A 24,075-nucleotide genomic window follows, 5' to 3' on the forward strand; every position below is an offset into this window, starting at 1 on the left:
TGTAAAAGTTTGGAAAGCCTCCTTGGTGTTTGCTGAATGGAGCTACCACACCTAAAGACTGCTGTCTGCATTCTTCTATAATCCTCTAGCTCCTGAGCCATTTAAAAGCTGTGATTTCAAGTGTGTGAAGAAGGCTTTTATGAATCTATTACTATGCAGTTTTCAGGCAGCTGGCAGGAGCCATCTCTCTGGTAAGTCTAAAGTTTCAGTAAATAAGAGGCCCCAAAAATCAAACTAATTCCTCCTCCAAGAAAAATATTTTGCCAAGGTTGACCTTAAAGAAGCCCAGAACCCATCATTAATTTTTGCCTGTACATTCTCTCACATCCCTTTAAAACGTCTGTGCCCCTATAGTACGGTGACTGTTCATTTATTTGCTGGTGACTGGGCATTGTGTGTGTTCTGTGTGCTCAGAATGGCACATGGCTAACTTTTTGCTGGCTGGCAGAGGGTTTTCTTGACTCAGCTTGAATTCGGTGCTATAAGTTTCTGGCAGATAGATTTGCATATGCATGCAATTGCAGTGGAACTCTTAATAGGTTGATCATCACCTCCCGTTCTCTCCCATTACACAAAGCTTCCTAAGCTTAAATTTGCTGTCTGTAAACAGTGTTTGAGTCCCTGTTGTGAACCTGTTCTTTGCTTTGTTTGAAAGAAAGTGCCCAGAAACGGAGGAAAGCAATGTGTTTCCTTTTGGGTCAGACTAAAAATGGGTTTGGAACTCAACATGAATATGAAATACTATTAAATCAGGAATATTTTCCAAATTTTTTGCTTGAGAATGTGTCAGTTGAGGCAAAGATCAGATCCTTTGTGGTGCCTAATGCAAAGAATGGCCAGGGGTTTGGTTTTTGGTGTGCTTTTGGGTCAGCAAGGCTTCAGGTGGTGGTAACAAATGAACTTAAAGAAGTAGTTGTACTTTTGTATCTAGAGTATAAATAATATGTTGTGCATACTGGACAGATTTTCTAATTGATTTTTATAAGCTGTGGGTGACATTTTCATTGCTGCTTAGACAACACAGTTTTGCTGGCAGTTAAAGATATCTGTGCACTTAGGAGTTTGGGAGATAAAACCATCCTGAATAACGTAAAAAAACCCAACAAAGCTAAAATACTAAAGAGGAAAAAAAATGAAGCTTAAAACAAGCCAAATGCCTAAAGTCCTTGCCTTTGTATTCACTGCTCAGCATTACAGCTAATACAGGAAAGTAACTAAATGTTTTAGTTATTAATGGCTTCTCTAGTGCATATACTAAGTATCTAGAGGGTTCTGATTTTGCCACATAGTGATTTTTCTTGCCAAGCTGCACTGAGAATGAAATCATTGACATTGTTGACTTAAATCTTGACAGTTGAAACCTTCAAGGTTACCTGTCATCATGTAATCTTCAGCTATAATTTATTTTTCACATTTGTTTGAGACAGTGGGAAACATTTGTGTTTAAATCTAGTTTAAAGTAGTACAGTAGCTAAGGTGAGAAAATTGGAGGGACGAAGAAAAACTTGTATTAAAATAATCTAGGCTGAATGGCTATGGTTTGGTATTCTTCAGGTGTTTAGAACCAGAACACTCTATTGAGGCTCCTGTAAAGACAGTTTTGCTGACTCAAAATGTTAGAGTTTTTAAAAATTATTTTTCTAGAATAACATAAAACCAGAGCCAGAGAAGCTAAATCAAGTTTTGCTTACCTTTTGTTTTCTATTTTTGGCATCCATTTTTCTTTCTAGCAGCTTTTGTCTTGTGATGAGACCTTCTAGAACAATCTGCTCAGTTTAAGCAATTGTGAAATTTTCTCTCTATTAATGAAATGTGCAACATAAAATAAATGCATGCTAATGGTTGAAAAGCCAAAGGAAAATTGTTCAACAATTGAAAATCATCCTTAGGTAAGTTGTACATACTTGTGCTCATCTCTTTGAAGACATTTGGGTATGCGTTCAAGTTCAATTCTAGTATCTTTCAGATAATGATCAAAATAAATTAACCAACAAAACCCAATCCTCAAAAAGACGAAAATCTACAGAAAGACTTTTTCTGGTGTGGGTTTTTTTTTTCTTTTTTTTTTTTTTTAATATATTTGGAACTTTTTTGAGGGGTGGTCACAGATAGTCAATTTTTCTTGACGCAAGTGGGATGTTAAATGTTTTCTTCCCAAGCCTACCTTAGTGTCCAAGTCCCTTGTTATGTATTTTGTTCTGTGATGCCTAGAAGAGGACCTGATGGCACAGAAATCCCACCAATCCCTAGCAAATAGCATGGTGTTGCTTTGCAATTCCCTATTTCCTTCTTTTTTGTGGTTGTTTCTTTTCTTAGACTTCGGAGTTCCTCAAAGGAGAGCATGTCTTTCTAATCTGGATGTGCTTGAAGTATGTCTAGTTCAGTGGAGTCCCCGTGCTTTCTTGCCATTCTCTGTGGTTGCAAATAATTTATTGTAGTTTCTAAGTGTCTTTTCAGATGACAGCAACAATGAGATGGTATTTTGTGAAGGCAGCTATGTGACAAATGGATAAACTGTCCTTCAAAGATGCTCTGCTTTTCTCTGCTCGATTTGGCACACCAGTTTTTCAGAATAACCTGTTGGTAACACCTTTTGTTTAACAAGTGTTAGGCAGAAATGACATTATTCATCTGTCGTTGTGTTAAACACAATATTCCAGGAATGAGTAAAGAATGCAGTGCCTGCAGATAGCAGTATCACATTGAAAATAATTTCAGATGTCTTTTTTTCTCCTTTTTGCTGTGGTGGCATCTAGGGACATTGATCATTTGCACCCCTGTAGCACTTAAAAAAGCCCACCAAGAAGCCAAGAAAACTACCAAAAAGAAAGAAACAAACAGAAAAAAAGAGGCAAAAGGTGTCTAAGAACACTTAGAACTAGCTGCCATTCCTGGCAGGGCAGGCTGCATTAATAAGCTTGGCACTCATCATTTTATGGGTGTATTTTATTGTTTCTACATGTGCATTTGATTACCCAGAAGACCTTTAGTTTCCTGCCCTCTCAGGGTGGAAAACCACAACAGTTATAACCATCAATGTAATCGGACATGCAAACAGTGACCTTGAATGTGTTGGACTTGCTTCCTTGCTTAATTTGGGAGCCGCTGGTAAAAAGCCATTCAGATAAAACACAAGTTAGAAAGCGCTGTAGGCATCTAGGGGAAACAATGTTACCTGCTGCACTTCACGTATTTACTGTTAATGACTTAATGTTGCAAATGTCATGACGAAGGAACAAAGGCTGTTTGCGTCCAGAGTTCCCATGCTGTGTTTTTAAACCGAGCAAGGACGAGGTCCTGTGCGTGAACAATAGCACGTGGGGATCGGACGGGCTGTTCATCTGGTGTGTGCTCATCAGCCTGGATTGTTGTGGAGTGCTGTCAACACACCTGGGAGGAGAAGATGTGTGGCATTCTGCAAATGGACGTGCTCTTGTGTTACTCTGTGAGCTTGGAGGGTTTTTTTGATATCCTTTGCCCCTTGTAAGTATGGTGAGCTCTCTGCCATTTGCATCTGAAGACCTCAGAGCCGACTGCAGCTGCCAGTGTGCTGTGGAGTGATCCATGGTTGCTGTCTTTGCCAGTTTGTGACCACGGTGGATCGGTGTGTACCTGAGCCCATTCTTCTCCCAGCCACTGTGTACACAGTGTCTTTGCAGCTGATCAATTGTGTAAAAGAGGAACTCGCTTTAAGCCCATGAGTTCTTCGACCTAGAATCAAAACTGCAATGAAGACAGCTTGAGAGACTGAATAAACAACAGCATATCAAAGAGACAAAGCTAGATGAATTTTTTTTTAATTGCCCAAAAGTTGCATTAATTCCCAGGTATACTGGGTATTTCTTCCAGAGATACCAAACAATGATCATTTGTGGGTACCCCCTTGGACTTTGTCGGCATTTATTTAACCCTTCTTGAAGACTACCCAACTCTAAAATATGCTGTTAGAGAGCTCATTAAAATTCAAGACACACCGAAAACCTCAAAATATCCCCCTGTTGAGTATTCTCTTCTTGAAAAATTCTGTTTCTCTTTTTTTTTTTTTTTTGTATTTTCATGGGGCATGAAAAATATTTTGAATTGGACATTCTTCCATGCTTGCCTTTTTCCATGTTGTTCCTTTTGCAGCAGTAACAGATCAGGAGAAAAAAAAGGAAAAAAGTGAGTTTAGAAGACTAGAAAATGAGTGAGGGAGAAAAGAACATTATCACCAACCTTTTCCCCCTAAAGTTATGGCACAGACAGAATTTAAATTCCACAGCTTTTTGGGAAAAGCTGTAAGTCTCTTGGGATAGGATTTGAGGATTTGATCACAGTGTGTGGTGGAATATCTCAAAATGTGACAGGGGCAGTCCATGGAAGTCTGGAAACTGAGCTACTCTTTAAGATCTTTAGGTAGCATCTGCTGCCAAAGGAGTGTGTGTTGGAACGTTTGTGGCCTGACAGTAACCAGGCTGATCTTCTCTGGAAGAATAACTGGTAGTTGGGAAATTCTCGATGCAATTTTTTTAACCCCTGCAAGTTACCTGTCAAGTCTGTCCTGTTTAATCTCAGACACTTTGTGAGGCCTGCTGGTTACAGCACGTTATATTGACTTTCTTCTCTTTAGTCTGAAGTATGATCTCATTTTTAAGTATATTTTTTCTTTTTTTACTTTTTTCCTCCCTCTTAAGTTTCAGGGTGGCAATTATTGTGATGGGTTGCCATCAACAAATGATGAGGAAAATTATTTTAAGAAAAATATCAAGCTGCTTCCTACAAAATTAATGCATATTTTTTCTTTTCTGGTCCCTATGAGGACCTACAAAGACTGTTTCACACAGGAAGAACAAGGGAGTGACTATCACTTCCACACTGTATTTGTGTCAGGGTTGTGGACAGAAGTAAAAGAACCAGTGACTTTATTCTCATACTAAATCTAATGGACTCATTCATGCAGGGATTTCTCTCCTGGTGGAAATAAATTTCCTTTACCAAATCCCAAAATCTGTGGGAAAAGACTGCTAGGATTCTGTGGGACCTGACTGACATCATCAGTCTTGCACCCTGAATCCTCTGCATCTTTCATGCTAAAAAAAATGTTAGAAGCTGCAGAATGCTAACAGGGATCATTCAGGCTGACCATCTTCTGGCTTGCGTGGTGACTGATAAGTCACTCACAGGATTCCTTCAGATGTCTGATTTGAAGGGAGTAGCTGTTGTATCTTTCTCCCTGATTTTTGGATTCATGGAATTCTGTTCTGTACCATGTCACCCCAGAAATACGAAACAACAGGATTTCATTCCTTTAGAAATGAGAAGATTAAGCAGGACAAGTTGGAGAAGGATGAGGAAGGGGCTGCCTGTCCTTAGTGTGGAAAATTTTTACCTCTCACTTAAATCTTCCTCTGAACTCTATACAACAACTGTATGAACAGACAAGGATGTTCGAGTCTATTCTGGATCAAAGCCCAGGAAACTCGTGAATCTTTTTTGCTTGCATTTCTTTAGAAAGTATGCTGTGAACTTTATATCTTGAAGAGTCAGTTTCCAGAGGGTTTCAGACAGATGATGCAAGGGATTTCCTTTTTCCTGATTGCTCCATTGTTGGCTTCTTGCCCTCATATCTGTGGCTTGGTGGATGTACTTTTGTGGGTGAACTTCCAGTGAAGTTGATTGAGCACAGTTTGTGGCAGTCTTAGCTACAGCAGGACGCTGAAAATAGGGGTGTAGGCTGTGACTTTTTCAGCTGTAGCATAGAGAAAAGTCTCTGCTGTATTCTTTTGTTTTGGCTGTTTTGAAGATGGGTGTGACGTTTATCTCTTTCCAGCTGTCAGGGGGACTCTACCTGAGTGACAAATCACAGTGACATAGACCATCTCTCTCAGCACCCTCAGACACAATGTGTCTGGTCCCATGTCCTGGTATAGGATGACTTCTCTCAAGTCATCCCTAACTCTGTCTGGTTTTCTTCCTGGTAGTGTATCTCCTCCTTGAACCTTGCTTCCAAGCACAGAGGTCAGGGAGATGTTGCTGGTAGAGTGAGGCTAAGAGGGCATTGTGTGCATTGGCTTATCTGTCTCTATGCCGTCAAATCCCCCACTCCATTGAGCAATAAGCCTGTGTTTCCCTTTTTTAGTCTTTTGCTACTGATGTAGCAGCAGAAGCTCTTCTGGATGCCCTTGGCATTGCATCTAAGTGCCAACTCTAGCCAAGCTTTGGGAGCCTATGGCACCTGATGTTCTCAAGCTGTCTCCTGTCCAAGCAGTAACTGGGCCTGACCCTGTCTAGTTTCCAAGGCTGCTGATAGCTAGTGTGTTGAGGGTGATGTCGTGATGTGACAATGGACCACGAGGTAAAATTTCAAGAATATTCTGTGATTGCAGAGAATAAAATGATCCCACAGCTTCTAAGGGAAGTGTGTGCCCGCATATAGCTATGCTGTCGTTTCCCATTCCGGCTCTGTGGAGTTCCACAAACCAAGGTGTCTTTCACCTTCTAAGACTGGAGGTGTGTAGCTGAGAAAAGATAAGTTTTGACTTGGAACACTGATCTGTAAGTTTTAACATAAATTTAGTGGTATAAAGTAATTTCCTATAGAGCTTAATCTTTGATGGAACAAATTGTATGGATAAAGCTCTTAATCCTGCTTTTCTTCTGTTCTTAAACAGATAACTAATTTAGCTTTAAAAATCATTCTGAGTGATGACAAGGTAGTGGCTAATTGTTCTGTATTGATGCTACATGATGTGGTAACAACTTAGAATGCTATATACACTGAAATGATTTCAAGTCACTCTCTTTGTTTGGTGTGCACTAATACCTGTGAATCTGTATTTGTACTGCTTTGGGTTAAAGATGGTTTTATTGCTGACTTGGGTAAAATATCTGCACTGGTGTCATAGCTTTAGATTCTCTCCTTTGTTCCCTTTCCCCCGATGTAAAATTGGAAACCCAAATCTTCCTGTCCTTTGCATGAAGTAAAACATCTTTGATATTTCATGCTCACACTTTGATTTATTGTGTGCCTAATACAGCTCTGAAGATCTTGGCACTCTGGATGTCTTTGGGCTTGATCACTGCTCGAATGTTCATTTCCTCATTGCCAAGTTCCACAACTCGGTCAATGTTAACAAAGCCAGAAGGAAATACTGGAAGATTTGCCCATCATAACATTCAAAAGGTCACACAGGTTTGTAATAAGCAAATGAAGCCTCAGCAGATGTTTGCTGCCTTACAATAGGAAGAAATTAATTTATCTCAGTCCAGAATGCTCATGTGAGGACTTGTCCCGCTGCAGAGACTGAGCGGTGCAAAGGGATCTGTGTGTGTGCCCACTGCAGTGGTGTAACTCCTCACGTATGTGGAAGTAGAGATCTCTCCTTACACAAAATCCTGAATCAAACAATGGGCTTGTGTGCAAAATTGTGTGCATAATTAACACACTCTTGGTATTTGGGAAGTCACTGGAATAGAAACAGCTTCTTCAAAGAATGGTGCATTTCAACCCTTTGTTAGCTAAATCTCAGCGTATTTATAAAGCAAAAAATCAGCTGGCTACAGTGCTACACACTTGTCTTTGATAGGAGTGATTCTTCTCTAATGCTCCAGATAGTTACACGGGGTTTTATCTTCAACACAGATTCTTATTTTTTTAGTATTTCTGGGTCTCTTTTGGCACATGAAACTTAGATAAGTTATTACCATCTTGTATTTGAGTTACTACTTTGTTTTATCTTTGATAAATGCAGCCTTGCTCTGCTTGTAAACATACATGCTGCTGCTATAAAGCCCATTGTTCCTCGGGGTTTTTTTTTAAATTGGATGATTTTGCCCTTTTTGTGTTCAGTTATCATTACCAGTGGTCTCTCCCTTTGAGTTAGTCTCAGGTATAACCTAGATGACTTTGGTTTTTAAGGCCTTCACCTTATCCACTCTGTAATTTTCTCAATGCCACAAGGCCAACTTAGGTACTCTTACAACTTTTCTTTCTCCTTTCCCTCCTTCAAGTGAAATTATCAAACGAATAATTTTTCCCCATGATTGTGAGTGACTCTCTGTAAACTTCCTCTACAAGATGCAAATTTCTTACTACTTAAGCACCTACGTAGTTTGTCATGACAGGAAAATACAGAGATGGGTGTTAAAAATGAAGGTGAGAACCTTTGGCATGGCCAAAGCAATTTCAGTCTTCATCCCACGTCCTCCATGCCCCTGGCCCTCAGGCAGGATGTCTCCCCTTTGCTGAGGTGGGGTATGCAGAGGTTGCCCTCCCCCTATGGAGCCTTTCCTTAGAAGACAAGAGAGCACTAGGGATGTGTATGGATTGGGTCAGGGTCTTTCTTGACAGTGGTCCCAGTTTTTCAGACCTTCCCCCTTGAGCTGGCTGACCAGCAGGGTGCTCAGCATTGGGCACCAGGGGAGGTGGCCAGCAAGCTGGTGAGTGTGCTGGATTTTTTGGCATGCAGGAGCTTTGTCCCTTCTGCTCTGCCAACATCTGCAGTGTCCATGCCTGGGCTTGGTGGTGGCTGTACTGGAATTGGGGAATGGCTCAGGGGTGCTGACTTAAATGTAGGTCACACTGGGCAAAGGTAGGAGGCTGCTCTCCCCTTGCCTGCTGGCTTCTTCAGTGCAAAGAGCGGGCCCAGCTGTGTGAAACTTGCTTGTGGAAGCCGGATCCTTGGGGATCTATCTTCAGCTCTGCATCACGTGTGCTACATGACCTTGTACAAGTCACCTAATCTCCCTGCTGTTCATTTTTCTTTGCTAGCAAATGAAGATGATAAGTGCTCCATGGGTCACTGCAGGGGAAGTTTGCATGCACTTAGGAAGTAGAAAGTAGCTGGTGTCCACTTCTTTTCTCTTTTTGATTGTTAACCTGACCAAAGCACATGGTCTGTGCCTGCAGACTTGCAATACATAGCATGGAATATGCTTTCAGTTACGGTCAGTCTGGAAGAGCAAGGGAGCTGTGTGAGATCAGGAAGAATATTGGGGTAGAAGTTGTGCAGAACTTTAACTTCTTGGTTTGTAACATAATTTTTAAGTCTCGGACTTTAATGCATGACAAGTTCATAGCTGGCGAATAAGAGGGTGGTAGAATTTAAGGCAGAAGCAGACTAAGAGAACTAGGTACTGCTGTTTTTCTTTAAATCTTGTGCCCAGAGAAGTTATGGATGCCCATCCCTGGCAGTGTTCAAGACCAGGCTGCATGGGGCTCTGAGCAGCCTGGTCTAGTGGAGGGTGCTCCTGCCCATGGCAGGGGGTTGGAACTGGATGATGTTTAAGGTTCCTTCCAACCCAAACAATCCTATGATTCTATGATCTGATCTCTTTATCCCGTTGTCTCACTTACAAAATTGAAAAGTGAGAATCTTATTTCTTTTTATCTTTTTATTAACTTAGACAGCAAGTTCATTAATCAGCACATCTCCTTGGTCCAAGCACACCTTCCTGCATACAGAGGAAGGCCAGTTTGACTTTTCAGTTGTGATTAGTGGAACATTTTCTGAAGGAATAGATTCAAGGAAGACATTTGCATGTGAGGCCTGAAAGTCCCATTTCAGAATGCAGTAATTTTTAACCAGAAATCATTGCTTTTTGAGCATGTGCTTTTTAAATGTTCTTGTAGGGGAAATCATACCTAAGTTTCTTAAAAGGGCTTTGACACACCTAAGTTTGGAAGTGTGTGAGTAATGACATGTAATCAAATATGTGCTCTACCGTTTTTCTGACTTTATATCACTGGAAAATGTCTTCCTAAAATACACTGGAAATGTCTGCCTAAAATACTTTCTACAATGATTTGAAGTTTTTTAATCACAATGGAAGGCGCTTTTGAAAAGCTGTGCAGCTCTGTAACCATAAAAAATAGAAATATTGTCCTTAGAAAAAATCAACTTTAAAAATAGACGTCTAAGTGATCACAACTTTTGACCAGATTTAGTTTTGTGTCTTAATTTATGTTCTTGACTAACTAGCAAAATTAAATAGAGCTTTTACTCATTCTGATAAAACAACTGCGAGTTCTTAAATGCATCAGTACCAGCAGACCTAACCGGAGTTGGGGTTCAGGTTGCCGTTGCTGGGTGTACAGAAAGCTGCTGGGAAGGGCTGTGCTGAGCCTGGCTGTTGCTTTGGGGCCATCTGCTGGAGTCTTCCCTCAGGAGCCTCGATTCTCCCACAGCTGTGTTTCTCCAGGCAGACATAATTTGTTTCTGCAGTGAACCTTTTTTTTCCCCCCGGACTCTTAGGAATGCTTGACTGAAGGCACTTTCCATCCCCAAACTGTTCCTGTGCTCCTGTCTCTTAATGGTGGTAGGGAGCAGCAGCAATTTATCTGACGATTTACTTTTAGGTAAAGGAGTCAGTCTCAGGAAAAAAAAAATAGCCTTTTAAACAGGGGATTTTAATTGGTTAGAAAGGAGCCTGTTTCTGGAACTCTCTGCTGTGGGAGTCATAATACTGTTTTAACTTATGCTTAAGTGGCTGAGGTGAATGAGAAACATCTCTGCCAACTTGAGCAAGGCACAAAACCTTCATAGATCACTTCTAAAAGTTCAGAGACTGTTGTTTCAGATAATGAAGCTTCTCACTGTTCAGAATACTTGTGGGGTTTTTCTTTGGTTTATTTTGGTTTTGATTTTTTGTGTTGAAGTCTATATTATGAGGGAGTTCAGTGCTCAAATGCAAATATTTTGTTTGCTGGTGTGCACCACTTTTTATGGATCTGCAGTACTAGATTGTTCTGAGCTCAAATGTAGGTCTGGAGCCAGAGTCATATGAAAAATAGGGGTTTTTTTATTACGAATACTCTTTTCCCATAAGTCTGTGTCAAAGATGAATGATGTGAAATTACATCTTTCTTCCCAATTAAAAATTGATTAGGATATTTCAGAGTAACATGACATGATTTTGGTATTTGTTGAGGAATGAGAAATAGTATATAAAAGGAAATCTGGAAAACTTTATAAACTGGTAGTCCTCAGGTCCATTTTTAAATTTTGAGACCAGTGGTGCTAACTGTTGTTTCAAAAATTGATTGTTTTATGGGATAGACACCTTGGTATTTACTTTTTTCCTTCCTTTTTTTTTATGGTTGTGGCCCTTTGAGCAGCAGATAGTCAAAATGTGTGTCACCATCTACTGTATTTATCTAAGAAACATTAAAAAAATAATAAACAGTATCTAAGAAGCATTAAAGCAAGAGGATTTCACTGGTTCTGAGTTTCTGACGTTCAGGGTTGCTTCAGGTGAAAGTCACATGCAGACTGCAGAGAGCAGGAATCTGCCCAGCAATTCCTTGGAGAAGGAAAAAAGGGAGTACATAGATTAAGAAAGCTCCCTTCCACACATTTTTTTTTTTTTTTCTCTTTTAATTAAGCATATCCTGTCGGCTGGTCAAGAAATTAATTTGCTCCATCAGATTATGAAACAAATGTTATGTGCTGTGCACATTAGAGATAATTTGTTATTTTCCCCATTCTGCTGCCAAAGACTTTCCAAGTAGAACAATGCTTTTGTTTGTACTGACGAAGGTGAAACTGCAGAGAAAAGTATTCTCCAATGGCACAGGTGCCGTTTCAGTAATGGCTGTAATCAAACTGTGTCCTTCAGGCTTACACTGCACTGATGACTTTGGTGTTCCTCAGTCTTCTGCAGCTTTTGAAGTGCTTTGCATCTTTAAAAACAATATTAATCATTGCAGATTGGGTCTTAACATTGATAAACAGAAGGAGTGATGTGATCCCTCTGACCCCTCTGTCTGCAATTAGTACTGAAGACTTCAAGGAAATTAGGCTTTTTTTCCCCCAAGAAAAAAAACCTCTTAATGGTCAGGCCTGAAATTCTGAACTCCATAGGACTTATCTTGTTCTGGAAAAAATTCCATTAAAAATGAAGTTGTGCTTTAATCTGGGCAAGCCTGTTTCTAGCATAATTTGGAAATAAGAAGTAAATGTTTCATTAAAGATGCAGTTTCAAAAGGGAGGTAAACTATTTTTATCTTGTGTCATTTTCTTTTATTTGTCTTGTGACTTGCAAGGTGACTAGTATGTCCTCCATATCACAATTTTTGCCTCTTTTTAGATTCTGTGAAATTTGTCAGCACAGAATAAGGATCCTGAATCTTCTACTTGACTAACTTTGTAGTTTATAAATTCACTAGGGATTGATTGGTCAGGAACAATTAGTATCTGTAACTTGAACTACATGTTCAAAAGGGATCAGTGCTTTAACTTAAAAATCTATTAAAAAGAATAATGGCCAAGTTCCTGGATGAAGAACACACCTGCAAATCTGATCCTTACACTGAAAGATTTTATGGATTACTTGATGCATGTGAAGTGTAATGGTTTAATTATGATGCACTTTCAGAAGTGCCTTCAAAATTTTAGACTGCATCTACTAGTTTTTGTTGTAACTGTACAAATCCTTGTTTTTTAAGAAGCAAAGCAGAAAGTTCAGTGTTCTTGATGGGTAATTCCATGGTGTTTCCTCTGCATCTTCCAGCTTTGCTTTTTTCTGTCAGTGCAGTGCTACCAGAATCTACAGGATGTGCTCCTAAACCATAAATTCCCATGACTGAAAAGTAAGCTGCTAGAATTAGTAGACCCCAAGAAGCAAATGACTATGAGAGAGTTTCTTATTGAGCATTGAGGCTGGCAGCCAGTTGTGTAGGTGGAAGGACATACATTACGGCAGTGTCACAGGTGGCTGGACTTGACCCCATGATTTCCTTAGGTTTTTGGATGCTGCTGGAATGTTGTTAATACCCCTTCAAACTGACTGGTGGTTCAGGGCCAGGAGTAGTACCTTACAGTATAATTTTGCCATGAGGTCATATGTTACTCGAACGGATGTTGTTAATATGTTGGCGGATCATATCAATACATTTTAGACACGTTCTAAACATTCACTTGAAATGGCAGCTTAATCTCAAGGGCACTGAACTTTGACAGAAAGTCATCATTTAATATTTCCTGGTAGTTTAGCCATGAAATGATGACTTCCAGAAGAGAGCCCTTCAAGGTCTGCTTCTCATCAAGCCTTGCTCCCTTGTACTTAGCTTTATGTGTTATGAGTTTATGTTTATTATCGTTCATTGCACAGCACCACAAATGAAACTAAATACATACACAGAAATATTGGCACTTTCAGAAAGGACTATGCAGAAGATATATGTATTATGGTTTAATGCCCTAAATTTTTCTGCTATTTATAAAACCTAAAGGAGGTGGAGTTCTGGAATTCTTTTGATTCCTAAATTTGTGTAACTTAATATTTTTGATACCTTAATGTTGTAGATGTATTGTGTGCTTTCCTCCATGTAATTGAAACTATTTAATATTCAAGCTGTTACGTATAATGTTGGGCCTTGCAACATTAATAATTAACTGGAATTTAATTTATTATTCAAGTTAATGTGCAAAACAATTGTTTTGCCTTTTTCTGACTTCTGTCACTGTTTTCAGGCATCTATTGCATGCTGTTAGCAAGCACTTGTTACGTACAGTTTGAATGCCCTAGTAAGAGCTGTAACACAAGTAGTTTTATGTCTGTATTAACACTGGAATAGCAGGTGATGCAGTGTGCTCTCAGGCACTGGACTTCTGCTTCCTCATGCTGTCCTGCAATGATACATCAGAATTCTGGTACTGTGGTAGCTTTCCCCTCCTGAGGCTGTGGCCTTCAGATGTGCCACAAAATGTTACCATCTCTCAAGTCTTTTTCACTAATGAATTGTGATAAATCCTTGTTCTGGAAATTACCTAACAGAATCTGAGATTTCACTACAAGATAAATAGGATTTCTTTTTCCTGCAGCATCAAAAGACCATTCCCAGAAATGTTTAGATGCCTCATGGCTTTTAGAGTTGGAAGCGTGTGGGCAGGTGAAAAATGAAGCGTGTGTCTGGCACCTGGGCGCTGTTACCCACAGCAGAGTTGGTTGTCCAATTAATAGTTGATTATATTTTTTTAATGTTACGTAGAGCCACTGTATTCCTGATTAGGAGCCCTTCCTGTAAGGTTTGGTGTATGAAGCATCTAACATCTGTTACTACTTTGTCTTAACTTCTCTTACAAGGAACTTCTTGGCTAGTTGAGTGCTCAAGTTTGAAGTCCCATTTTCAAATGTGTTTTGATCACTAAACCACCTTGAAATGCCTCTTGGATGCAGGCCTCAGAACTGGTTATAACTTTCTTAAACCATTTTCTCTTAATGCTGCCTTGTTTGATACAGGGCAGGTGAGTTCAAGTGATACGGTAGAATTTTTAGCCTTGTGATAGACAACTGGAATTTCCACAAACAGCTAACTTGACTGCTGGAATAATGGAAATAATTTTCCTCATAATTTTCAGCCTGGAAAACTGTCTATTGGGTGGTGAGGGCACAAAGCTAAAGCCCTTTAAGCATAGTGTGGATTTCACTTTGGAAACTTAATCTGTTTAGGCTTTTTTGAGGAAATGGTGTATTGAGCATTCCTGTATTTCATGGCATGTATTTATAGAGATTTTTATATTTACAGAAAGGCTCTGTCACCATAAAATTAAAAGCTGCCTGTGGCTTTCTAGACTCTCTTCATTCTTTTCTTCCAGGGGCACTTGAACTTTCCATCATGCTTAAAGCAAACTAAGAAGTCAAGTTGCCATAGCTTTCAAGCATCACATCTTTCCCTCAGCAAATACTTTTTCCCCCCTAGAAATGGAAATATGTCTGCTTGCTAAATTCCTCTGCTTTCATCTTAGGAATGTTAACCTGTTATGTAGTTTCTCTTCCTTGTTTCTAAGCTATAATACATTAAGGGTGCCATGTTTCTCCCCCCAGTGCCCCTAGAAAAGTGCAGCTGAGAGCTGAATGGGGAAAAGCTCAAAAGACGATGACAAGACTGATTTCTGTGAAAGCATCTGTCAACTATACCTTTAAATAATTAAGGCAGAGGGTCATAATGGAAACCCTGGTGAGAGCACTTATCCCAGCTTCAGATCTTTCTCACGGTCTTCATCTTACTTGCCAGCATGGATGAAAGTGCCTTTCAGACACGGTGGTTCTAGCAGAAAGGAGCTCAAAAAGGCATTTGGGGGGATCAGGTGAGGACGTAGGCCAGAGTTGCTCAGGTCTGGTACCACTTTTGTGGCATTTGGAATAAATCACATTAAGTATCTGTCCAGGTCAGTAGCTCAATCTATTATTACTTCTCCCCCATTTGTATATTTATCTATCTGTTGATTTTTAGTCCCTTGCACTTTTTCACTCTGTTAACAATTGAAGAATAAAGGATGCTGTCAAAAATGTTAATATTGCTTCCCTGTCGTGGAGGGGCTTTTAGAGAGCTAGAAATGTGGGTATTTCTTTATGAAGGAAACATTTAGAACCGTAGCCCTGATTGGTACTGCCATACAATTAGCATCCAACTTTCCATGCACTAGTACATCAGGTGTACAAGATTGTGGGATAGTGCCCTTCTTCTTTGGTGTGGAGGCAATGTTTCCTTTCTTCTACCTTGTTTTGCTTCTTTGGGGCTGGATACTTAATTACTTGGCTACCTGCAGTGTCCAGGAGCTGCTCCCTAAAGAAGAAGTCTGTGAGCTGAAAGGTTGACCAAGTCCAGTTTTCTGCAGCATGATAAGATGCATGTGCCTTCGAGGTCACAATACAATGTTCTCTGATCTTTAGTGGGGGAGGCAGAGTGATTTGTAGCAGTACTGCTGTGATGAAAGTCAATAGAAGGGAAAAAAAAAAAAAAAACCCAACCAAAAAGCCAGGTAATACATAGAGCTCTTGAATTGCTTTGTCAGATGAAGCTAACAAAGTAGTGTTCAGCCAGGCCAAACGGGTGAAACCATCGGAAGTAAATGTTGTTACTTGTTTAAAGAAATGTTATGTATTAAGGAAAGTAATTATTGAAAGTATTTGTTCTAATAAAGAGTATTTTATTTAGAAAGATTTATTTAATTTAGGTTTGATAACAGCAAAGCAGAGGAACAGTCTAGTCTTGGCAATTTTTCAGAAGCTGCGCTTTATAGTCTGAGAACTTTTAGTAATTTTCTTTTAATATTTGGATACTAAATTACAGACCAACTGTATAAAACTCCAACTACAAAACAAGTTTTACTTGTATTGTGGTACTCAGTTACTAGGACGTTTTTCTTCTTCCCCCATTAAAAAAACACAACTCCAGAACTGGCTGATAAAAAATGACATGTTTTTCCCTAGTTAAGCCTGATGTAGAGAAAACTGCAAAAATTCTTTTGATTTCTAGTATTGGGTGATGCCCTTTTACTGCATGTGTGGACTCACCCCTTCCATGGCTGTCATGTTGCTGTGTTGGGGTTTCATGTTAATGATGAGGCACATTGGAAGCTTGTTGTGAACTATCTGGGGAGTGCTGATAGATTTTCTGCAGTGCAGTGGTTCACATCTCTTGGTCATGCACTTGTTTTAAATGTAGCATACTCATTTTCCGCTTTCTTGCACAGTACCTATCATCTTTGTCCTCTTAATCAATGCCTGTTCTCAAAGGAACTAATACCTCGTTGCAGGATGCAATAACTGTGCTTTTTGTGAGTAGTTAACCTTTCCTCTTGAAGCATCTTGACGTCTGGTTTGCATTTCTACTGCAATCATACCCTTTGCCAAGACCTTACAGGCCTTTCCTGCAATAATTCTGGTGCTGTATCCTAAATTACTTTTGATTCATTGTGTGCTTTGTGCTTTGGTACACTGCCTGTAATTTAAATCATTTTTACAGACTTTGACCTCCCAGGAGAGCCAGGTAAGTGTGAGAGAAGCCTTGCCTGTTTAGCTGTATAGTTAACCTATTTTTCGTAGTATCAGACTAGCCTGTATTGTATACGATCTTTCTTATACAATAAAGCTGCTTTCTCACGCGGGAGCCAGAAGACAGCGTTTCTTTGACAAGGAGTCATGGAGCTGGTTAAAAATGATGGCATTGTTTCCTTCAGGAAGCTCCAACTATACTTTGCCTTAGGAGTTGGAACAAATACATATTAACAGGAAGCTCCATCTGATAGGCCTCAGCTGACACAAACAGAGCATTCACACTTGGTCTGTTGAAGGGTTTTTGATGGCAAGTGACAGCTGAGAACAGTGACCTGTCTACGAGCTTGACCTGTGTTGGACGTAACAGAGAGGAAGCGTGTGTTGGACAGGAAACTGCTGTAGCCCGTTCCTGGAGGGAATCATGCTTCTCTGCATGAATGCAAGTGTACTTCCCCTTCTGCTGGGCATCCTCCTGCCTCAGAGAAGCTGGAAGATGGGGAGGGGCTGTACCCCTCCTTCCTTCCCCTGCCTCAAAAACAAAACAGAAGAAGAGAAGACAAATCCTTAGAAGAAAACCATGCAAAGAGCCTGCATGGCCAGAGATTTAGACCCCTACTTTTAATTTTTTTTTTATTGGCCCTAAGATATTTTCTTGTGTATTTGTTCTTTTTCAAACTTGTTGTCTTCAGGTATGGTTTGTGTAGGTTGCTGGTCTCCTAACTCCTTAAATCCTACAGTGATTTTTCTCCTTTTTTCATGCTAATGCATGAACAGCTACTGTAGTTGACAAAATTAGTGCATTATTAGAAGTGTTAAAGTTGGCTTAAGATATGGGCAAAGAGGAATTGAGTACAGGGCTCCTTCTTTCTAACAATGTACCTTCAGTAGACCATTCTCTTATAAACAAACTTCTATTTTTAATGGAGTAAGTGATGGAGGACCTCTGGTGTCCACCAGCTGGATAATTAAATTCTTATTTAGCTTTCTGTTAGTAGCCTGGCACTATGCTCTGGTATTCCATAGTCATGACAGGATTAGTGTCTTCTGAGTATTCAGTTTAGACTTGCTGAAGGGTTCAGCATAAGACCTACACATACTGGGTATTTACTTGCGTGAATTTCATTAAGGATGGAAGTTTTCTCTGCCTGGTGAAATCCTGCTTCTTTTTTAAAAAACAGCCCTGAGTTTCTCACCTTTAAAAGCACTGGTTGGTATTTGTACTTGACACTATACTTTGATGATGATCCCATAAAATAAATTACCATCCTGTATTAGCTTCCTAGCAATGCTGTTTATGTTCATAGACTTCTTTCTTCTCTTATTGTCAGCTGTCCTTTATTTTACAAGTTCTACCTGTTCCCCTTCTATTACCTTTTCTTAGGTTTTTTTTTTTTTTTTTTTCTCAAGTAGTCCCAAAATACCTTGAGTGAAAGAACAAAGACCTGGTGCCTCACTGCAGTAAGAATTACTTGATATGGGTTAGTTCTGAATGTTTTCTTGTTTGGTCTGGGGAAAGGACTATGCAGTACTGTGTGAGGTAGTCAGGGATTTATGTTGACTTGTAGAAATAGAAACTTGTTGAAGTTTTTCATGGGGATTTTCCTGATGTAAATTAAGTAAGGAGTTACTTTGCTGGCATGGAATGCAGCAGAATGTATGACAAAATGAAAGCATCTTCAGTGTGTCTCTTACCTGAACTTGTCTGTCTAAAACCTCATTGCAGTAATTCTGTTTGTAACCTGGAAAGCTGCATGGAAATGTCCTTTTCTGATACCGTTGACCTTTGAGTTCACAGTCTGAAAAGTGTCAGTATGTATAAGCCGTGGGGATGAAAGATGAAATAATGATGCTGTCATATGTTTTAATGAACTAATGTGAACTGGATATGCAGCAGCATTATAGTTTACAAATTACGATGTTCGAGATAAGAATCTGCCCAAATTTAATCCGCACATTTGTGTTGTTCATTCTCAATGTCGTTCTTCCAGTCCTTGTAAAGCTCTGTGCTTAGAGGAGGTTAAACTTTATATTACTTCATTTACTTATGAAACCTGTCACAGTTAGAAGCTTAAATGGCAAAAACAAGTTATTTACTCTGTAGGAAAAACCCTCAAACTAACAAAATCCCACAAAACAAAACCACCCTTGAGTTATAGGATAGATGACTGGTCATGTATGTTACTGAACACAGCTGTGCATTCAAAGACAGACAATCAAGTTGTGTAAAAATAAGGGCAGAGCTTCAAGGAGGGGCCTTAGGTAGAGTGTTAAGCATATAGAAGCACACAAAAGACCTTTTCTTTCTTTTAAGAGTATTTCTTTTTTAGTTACAGTCATTTTCTCCAGTAGACAGAGGATGAACTGCAACTCATGCCAAACAAAAAAAGAGCACAGATCCAGCAGTTACCAGCTAAAATGATATTCTCTGTATGCAAGGGCACTGATAGTTGGATACCTTCAAGATTGATAGCTGTAATGAATAAAAATGGTTAAAAACCCCAGACTTACGGTAGCTTGTAAATGACATTGAACAAGGAAAAACTGTCTGTCTTCCAGGCTGGTTAGAGCTCAAGTTCATATAAATTGAGCTGAACTTTGCATGTCCCTTCTCCTCTATTAAGTGTTTTTAAGGTTTCAGCTCAGTTTATAGCCTAATGACAAACTTTTCCTGGTTTATGGAAAGATTCCCACTGGGAGGGTGTAAGAAACACTGCAAGAAGGAATGAAATCTACCCACATTTTAGTGCTGTTTTTGATGATAACAGCTGCATGTGCATGAGACTGTATTAATCTGGTAAGTACTTCCAGCGTGTCTCATGCACCTTTTTAAAAATGTTCCTGGTCATATCACTGGACATATTTTATAAACCTTTATCAGTTCTCCTACCTGTGACATTCACTAAATGAGCATGGTTATCTCTCAGTAAGTGGTTTATTGTTCCTTTGATCATTCTACACATTGTTTCAACCCACAAAAAAGACATGCTAATGTTCAAAAATCATAGTTAAATATAGAAAAAACTCATCAGCTTAAGGCTGAAGGCTGCAGAGTACTGATAGCTACCTATAATATGTCAAATTCCTGCAGCTGCCACTGAGGTCAGGGAAAAAGCCGTAGGTCTGTTCCGTAAGTCAAAATATATCCTAGAACAGTCAGAGAATATTAAATCTACCTTTAGCTCTTAATATATTTCCTATCTGTTGCTGAATACACCACATATGTTGGCTGGCCGTGTTCCCTTGTCTGCTGAATGATTCTTTTGTGGAAGTGCTCTGGCTTCTCAAACCTGTTTGAGACAAAAGATTGCATGAATTGTCTGACTGACACAATGAAGCTAGACAAAATCTATTATTTATTAAATGTTTGCCCACATACACGCACCTGTGCAGACACTGCCTCGTGTAACCCTCTATACACCTGTGTCTGTGCTCATGCTGTTCTTACTAGAGGGTACTGTAGCACAGACACACATCCCAAATCTATTTACAGGCTTGGAATGTGCGTGAGCTCAAAGTGTGACTGGAGTGCTGCACGCTGGTGTTGTTTCATGCACGCCAAGAGCTCCACTTCTGGGTCTGGCTCCACCAGGTATGCTGTGCCTGGGAAAACTGAGTTGCAAAGACAACCAGAGAAACTGGCTTCGAGTAGAATAGTGCTGTCTGAGAGGACACAGGTTTCCTTGGACTAGTCTACCAAAAACTGAGTCCATGACAGAAAACATCTGCTGCTTTGTAATGTCCCCGCTGCTTTGACAGTGGTGGTGTGGTTTCACGTCAACAAGTACAGAGATGATCAGCCACTTGCAAAATTCTTGGTGTCAAAAAAGCATAGCACTGTTAGATGTGACTTAACCACAAAGCTATTTTTTAATGCTTCTTCTGATGCAGTATCTGTGACTTATCTATATGCAAGCAGATGCTACTTTGTAAGCTGGGAGAGACAATTTGAAAAACTTCACAGGCTATCTTCTCATCTCTAATGCTTGCTTGGCCCCACAGTAACAGAGTGAGATCAGAGCTGATGAGAGCCTGAACTCATCACTCTGCTTCCTTTCTTGAAGATGGTCACATTTGTGCATAGAGGGTAAACAAGAAGTGGGTTTCAGGAGATAAGACTGGTTTCCAGGAGATGAAGCCTTGTCTGACTGCTAGAGTTCAGCAGATTCCAGTGTTCTACTGACTGTGGCTCCTTTAGAGGAAAAATGTACTATACTGGAGTGGAGTCAGTTGCCCATTAGTTTGCCTGATACTTGCTGGCTGGATGAAGAGTTTACATGCTTAGCATCTGTATCAAGACAAGCAATTTTTTTTGGAAAATGTAGTAATAGCAATCACAGTAAAGTGATATTAAGAGTCATAAGGTTATTTTGTGAAAATTGAATTGTTTGCTTTTCTGAGGCTGGCCAGTTGAGTTGTCCCAGGATGATTTTGGCATGAGCAAATTCAAGTTTGAGGCAGAGTCTGTCCCTGCAACTGTTGTTCGTAACTAACTCCTGTGGACTTGTCTGCTGCCTAGGCAGTAGCTGAGGATCTGTGTTCCACTTCTGGCTGAAGAAAGAGGAGATAACTGTCAAAAAAGAGAAAGAAAAAAAAAAGTGCCAAACTTCCTGTTCTCTATTTTACTGGTGCCTAACTCCCTTCTTATACTTCAGAGGTGGAGGAGGGAGCCACTAATACCAAAACAAAAACAGGCTAAGAGCTGAGTGTTGGAAGGCAGCAAACAGTAGGCTTATGGCAGAGGAGGACATAATGTATTTTTGTTTAATGTCTTAATTTTGCACCTTCTGTTCCTTATGTGCAATTGATCTAAGCAAAATAGCAATGCCAGTGTAACAGGGTGAGTAGCTCAGCTGTGGTGCTGGCACTGGCACCTTGTGCGTGTCATCTCTCTCATGCCAAAGAAACACACAAGAAGCAGCAGCATCTGACCAAACATCTTTATTTTGATTGGCATAGTGTGTATTTGTGGTTATGAAGGTGTCTCATGCATCAGCCTGTAAAGAGCACAGCAGTGAATTAAAGAGCTTTTCTGGGGGTGAAAAAAAAATTAATTGGTAAGACTGGAATGGGTCCATGTACATGAAAACCAGTAAAAGTAGGTAGTGGGGTGAATGGCACTTGATGCAGTTCTTATGTCAGCCATCAATTTCCCCAATAGGAAAAAGCAAAGAGATTTGGCAAATGATTGACCTTAAGTTTATCTTTTTGTCACTTTTCAACTTTGTGTTAGTTTAGGAAAAGGACAGAAATGGAATAGTCTTTGCTTTGTTGCCCTCTTGTGGTTTCATGTGTTGGCTGAGTTAAACTTTCTAACATGTCTACTACTATCAAGGGATCTAGTAAATATGAATTGGTACTGCTCATCCCTTGCAACTCATCGTTTGCTTTGAACTGGTAATTCTGTGTATGTTGGACTTTGTATCCAGAGAGCCTCAGCTATCTCTGTGCAACTGAACCCATTTATGTTCACATTGTCATGTGTATTTTTCTTACGCAATTGTGAGAATATTGCAGACAGAAGGGCTGGACACTTAAGGAACATTTATGTTATGTTTCAAGTGACTGACTCACTTTTGTGTTCTCTGCCCTGTCTGCACAGCTTACTTGTGCTTAAGAATGTCAAATGTAGAGATACAGGGTAAAATGAGAAGACTTTAGAGATTAATCAAACACCCACATACTTATATTTTGCTTAGGTAAAAGTATATTTTTATATGGATTCTTTTATTGATACATGATAATCTCTATCCTATTAACTTAATTTCATTATGTATTTGATTTTTGTGCCTGATTACCTACAAACTTTTTCTCCACTATTTGGTAGTACAATCTCAAAGGTCAGATTTGATCTGAGAGGTCTTTTCCAACCTTAATGGTTCTGCGATTCTGGCATCATGTTTCTATGTGTGCTTTGGACCTGCACAGACTGTATCTCAAAGCAATCATTGAGCAGTGTAGCACATGTCAACCTTAACTCAGTTTTCTTTTCTTGAGTACTTGGTCTTTCAAAAGATTGACCCAAATAAGTGCTCACTTATCCAGAGCCTCTACCTTCATTTGCACAACCTCAGCTGAGTTATGCCAATCTGATGTTCTGGTTTAATACTTCTCTTGAGTTCAGTGTTATTCATTACCTCAATTCTTTTTTGTTGTGGGTTTTTTTGAGTTAAAAAAATGGTTGACTGTTTTAGAGATCTCTACCAGGGTGGGTGATTTAGTTACTGGATTTTGAAGCAAGTTTCAGCTGAGTGCAAAGGATTGGTTTTGCTTGTCTCAACAGAATTGTTGAAACAGAAACAGCCCTAGCAACTAACTTTGTGTTTAACAAGTGGATGTTTTCAGTCTTGTTGATTGCTGATGTCATGTTTTTAAAAGAAACATGCAGTTCTTTGGGAACTGGAAGCTGCCTATGCCTAGTGTGTAGTCGATAGCATCCAGTTTGGATCTTAAATTATTTTCTTCCCAAATGGATTATGTTCCTTTAGGGGAAGCAGCAGTCCTGTGGGTGGTGGGCGCAGCTGAAGCTGCTCAGGGAAGAGGTTTGAAGGCAGAGGCTGCAGGGCTGGGCAGCCTTGCTCCCGAGATGGGGAAAGAGGATTTCTGGGAGGTTACAGACAGTTGGGCTGTTTCCTGCAACTCCCTGGTGGCTGTCCCAGATCTTGTACTGGGAACCAGGACCCCCTCCCTAAAGACAAGTGTGTGTTTGCAGCCCCAAAAGCCAATGGCATCCTGGGCTGCATCAAAAGCACCATGGGCAGCAGGCTGTGGAGGGGATGCTGCTCTGGTGAGACCCCACCTGCAGTGCTGCATCCAGCTCTGGGGTCCCAGCACAGGAAGGACATGGACCTGCTGGAGTGAGTCCAGAGGAGGGGCACTGAGATGATCAGAGGGATGGAGCATCTCCCCTATGAGGAAAGTCTAAGAGAATTTGCATTGTTCAGCCTAGAAAAGAGAAGGCTTTGGGGTGACCTAATTGTGGCCTTCCGGTGCCTGAAGGAAGCCCACAAGAAAGATGGGAGAGGGACATGGCATGTAGTGACAGGACAAGGGGGATGGCTTCATACTGAAAGAGATATTAGGATATTAGATATTAGGAAAAAGATTCTTGTGAGTATGGTGAGGCACTGCACAGGTTGCCCATAGAAGCTGTGGATGTCCCATCCCTGGCAGTGTTCAAGGCCAGTTTGGATGGGGCTCTGAGTAACTTGGTTTAGTGGTAGGTGACTCTGCCCACAGCACAGGTTTGGAACTAGGTGGAATCAGACCTAGGTTGTGTTTCAAATGCCAAATGTCAAAGTTCATTTATTTGGGCCC

The 24,075-nt window shown here is 40.1% G+C and overlaps 1 protein-coding gene across 5 annotated transcripts in view; it reads left to right on the top strand.

The window, feature by feature from the left end:
- KCNQ1 (potassium voltage-gated channel subfamily Q member 1) overlaps nucleotides 1-24,075 on the top strand; it is a 336,822-nt gene that overhangs the window by 17,589 nt on the left and 295,158 nt on the right. The gene's annotated exons all lie outside the window — the stretch shown is intronic.

Source organism: Corvus moneduloides, chromosome 6, assembly GCF_009650955.1.
Source record: "Corvus moneduloides isolate bCorMon1 chromosome 6, bCorMon1.pri, whole genome shotgun sequence".
NCBI lineage: Eukaryota > Metazoa > Chordata > Aves > Passeriformes > Corvidae > Corvus > Corvus moneduloides.